Here is a 3566-nt window from a genome sequence, read left to right as displayed (position 1 = left end):
ATGTTGAAAATGAACTATACAACTTGTAGGTGGGGATGGGAGGAAAAAACTGGGAGAGAGCAAGGGAAGGGGTGACATTGTCCAAAAAGAAATGTACTCTCTCTTTTTTTTAAGTAAATGTAAGATCCACCCCAGGCCATGCAGGCCCTGTGTAAATGCCTCCCTACCTCTTGGCTAGGTTAGCCCCCAGTACCTGCATTACCTAGGTAACTGGCACATCTGGTAGCAGTTACCTCCTCCTCCTCAGCTGCCCCTCATCCTGCCTCCCATGTGACTGTAGAAGGAACCCAGGCCCTGAGGTCTCATCTGGATCCACTGTGGCCACACCTTTCCCCAACCTGGCCACACCTCTTCCTGTCCCTGGCCTAGATAAATCCTGGCCCAGGGGTGGTTTAACCCTGTTTCAGCCATTCCTCTCCACCATGCATGGCAGGTGCAAGCAGTTCAGAATAAACTTCTCTTTCTGCATGAATACCACATGGTGTTCTCTTTATCGGCTACCTAATTAATTTACCTAACAGTAAACATGTTCTTTATTTTCTTTTTTCTTTTTTTTTTTTTTGGGGGGGGGGTCTAGTCGTGGGCTTGAACTCTGGGCCTGGGCGCTATCCCTCAGCTCTTCAGCTCAAGGCTAGCACTCTACCACTTGAGCCACAGCACCACTTCTGGCTGCCACCTTCCCAGCCCTATTTTCTTTTTACTATCTAAAAAGAAAACAAGAGTAGTAAGAAAAAAAGAAAGAAACGTAGATCCCTATAAGCTGAAAAACAAGTGTTGATTGAAATAATTGAATGAAATAATTGAAGCAGGCACTGGTGGCTCACTAGTATTCAGGAGGTTGATAGATGAAGGATCACAATTTGAAGCCTGCCCAGTAAGTTCATAAATTTGTGAGACTCCATCTCCAATTAACTGGCAAAATGCAGGGCTGGAGACATACATGGTTCCAGTAGTAGAGCACCAGCTGTTGAAGATCTGATGCAGAATGAAGAGGGGGGGGTGATGGGTGGGGTCATGGGGGTCATAAGGCTTCCACTGCTATGGCGTGGTGGAGTGAACACATTCTCTCGAGACACAGAGCTGGGTAGGGTCGGCAAGAGCTTTGGCTGAATCTTCTTCAGACTCCTGCTCTCAGCAGGCAGCATCTGTCATGAATCTTTTGTCACAAAGAGTTCAGTTAAACTGCTTCTCAAGAGCATGAAGAAATGTGAAACCAAGAAATGTGACTGTCCCCATCTCCTGTTCTTCCTGCTAAAATGTTCACCAGAAGAGTTTGTTGTAAGAAACCCTCCAGGCAGAAAAGAATTTATAGGAGGAGAGCAAACTGCTGGCCCACACAAAATGGAGGTGCGCAGAGAGAGGGGGGAAGGAAAAAGAGGAGAGAGAGGAGAAATTCATTCTTTACTTGACTTATGTAACTGTAACAACTCTGTACATCACCTTAGATAACAACAACTTTAAAATCTTTAAAATTATAGATTAGACAAGTCGCAGAATGAGTATGTACTCAGAAGAAGCCTAAGCCCGCCTGCTGTGCTCTCGTGTGGCACAACTAGCCCCTGGCAGAACACATTGACTCAGAGAGTCTCACAGGGCCTAGCTATGGAGATCTTGGAAACATGTGAATTAAAAATGTACTAGTTGGGCTGGGAAGGTGGCTCAGTGGTAAAGTGCTTGCCCTGGGTTTAATTCCTCAATAACACGTAAGCAGAAAAAGCTGGAAGCGGGCTATGGCTCAAGTGGTAGAGCACTAGCCTTGAGCTGAAGAGATGAGGGACAGCACCCAGATCCAGAGTTCAGGTCCCACGACTGACAAAAATAAATAAATAAAAATTCATTCATTCATTCATTAAAATGTACTAGCCAGGCTGGGCACCAGTGGCTCATACCTGCAATCCTGGTTATTCAGGAAACTAAGAGATCTGAGAAAGAAGGTTCAAAGATAATCTAGGAAACAAATCCAAGAGACTCTTAATCTCTAATTAACCAGCAAAAAAAAAAAAATCTGGAGATGTAGTAGGAAGACCTCTACTCAGGCAGGCAAGCCCACCTAGTCATCCGGAAGTGACAGCCCACCGCAACAAAGTTGTTAACAAAGAAGCAACTTTATTGAGAAGGTTCCTACACTGACCAGCCAGGGCTGCAGCACAGGCTCAGGAGCTGATACTGTGACCCCAAGCGGCCCCCATTCTTTGGTTTTTAAAGGCAAAATCCATGAGGTCGAGCCTGGTCACTCACAGGTGACCAATGGGATCGTAACACACACAAAGGATTGTACAGTCATACCAGACCACATACAGGTGACCAATGAGGTTACAGTTTGTCTGTCTGTAATGCCTGTATAAACCAGCCTATCACCTTGGTTTAAAATGGCACACAAATGTAGAAGGTAAGGCAGGGTCTACCTTTTGATGGGCAATAGGTGGGGTTTACCTTAAGCATATAGTGTCACCAGTAGGCAAAAGGTGGGGTTTACCTTAAGCATGTAGTGTCACCAGTTTGAGCCAGGTTACAACCTATCTGTTTTATCAGTCAGTCTTTAACTCAACAATCAAGGGTGAGTTAGGTTGTTAAGGAGAGGGGGACTAGATGCATTTTTTTTCATTCCTGAAACTAGGCCCATGGAGTCTAAAATCCTGAAAACAAAGGCAAAGCTCAAAATGGAATCATACCAGCTTGGGCCCCATCTCAGGGTCCACTTCAGAAGAAGAGTTGTGGCAGAGCACCAGCTTTGAGGGGAAAAGAATCTAAGCGACAGTAGGCAGGCCCTGAGTTCAAGCCCTAATACCAACTCAAAAAAACTGATTTATAAACTGACGAACTTTGAAGAGCCATTATCCTCTGGGTAGCATAAATCCTAAAACTGGGACAGCACAGAGAAGATGAGCGTGACCTGGTCAAGGAAGGCACACAAATTCCTGACACCTTCCAAACTTTTGAGAAATTCCAGCAAAGCAGAGCACAAATGTTGAAAGGACTCCTCCCTTTCATTTTAATCCTGTTTCATTGTAATCCTGTACAATATCTCAAAATGGCAGTTGTGTTTGAAGCAAGACTATCCACAGTGAGCCAGGAATCCTGATTTGAATTGGCAAATTCTTACTTTAATAAAAATTCCATAGAGTAGAGAAAAAACAAATATTAATTCTTTTTTTTTTTTTTTTTTGGTCGGTCATGGGGCCTGAACTCTGGGTCTGGGCGATGTCCCTAAGCTCTTCAGCTCAAGGCAAGTTCTCTACCACTTGAGCCATAGCGCCACTTCTGGCCGTTTTCTGTGTTTGTGGTGCTGAGGAATCGAACTCAGGGCCACATGCATGCAAGGCAAGCACTGTACCACTGAGCCACCTTCCCAGCCCCAAAAATATCAAGAATTCTTAAAGTCCCTTGTCAATCCTGTATTTGGGATTCACCCTGCTTAGGGTGGTTTGTGTGTTTGCACTGTGTATGTGTTTGTGGGTGAATGCATGGTTGGGTAGGTGTGGCACACACACACATGTACCAGCCCCAGGTCTTGAACTCAGGGCCTGCATACTGTCCCTTCATTTTTTGGCTCTTTTTTTTCCCTC

General features: G+C 45.0%; 1 non-coding gene across 1 annotated transcript; it reads left to right on the top strand.

The window, feature by feature from the left end:
- The first annotated feature begins 2836 nt into the window (after positions 1–2836).
- On the top strand, positions 2837–2938 carry LOC138826243 (U6 spliceosomal RNA). Its single transcript, XR_011371601.1, has one exon. It is a non-coding gene; the product is annotated as a U6 spliceosomal RNA (small nuclear RNA).
- Positions 2939–3566: the final 628 nt, after the last annotated feature.

This window comes from Dipodomys merriami, unplaced genomic scaffold, assembly GCF_024711535.1.
Source record: "Dipodomys merriami isolate MVZ:Mamm:240054 unplaced genomic scaffold, mDipMer1.0.p SCAF_14, whole genome shotgun sequence".
In the NCBI taxonomy this organism is placed as follows: Eukaryota; Metazoa; Chordata; class Mammalia; order Rodentia; family Heteromyidae; genus Dipodomys; species Dipodomys merriami.
Note: the sequence above shows the minus strand (reverse complement) of the source record. Positions and strands in the feature narration are given on the sequence as shown.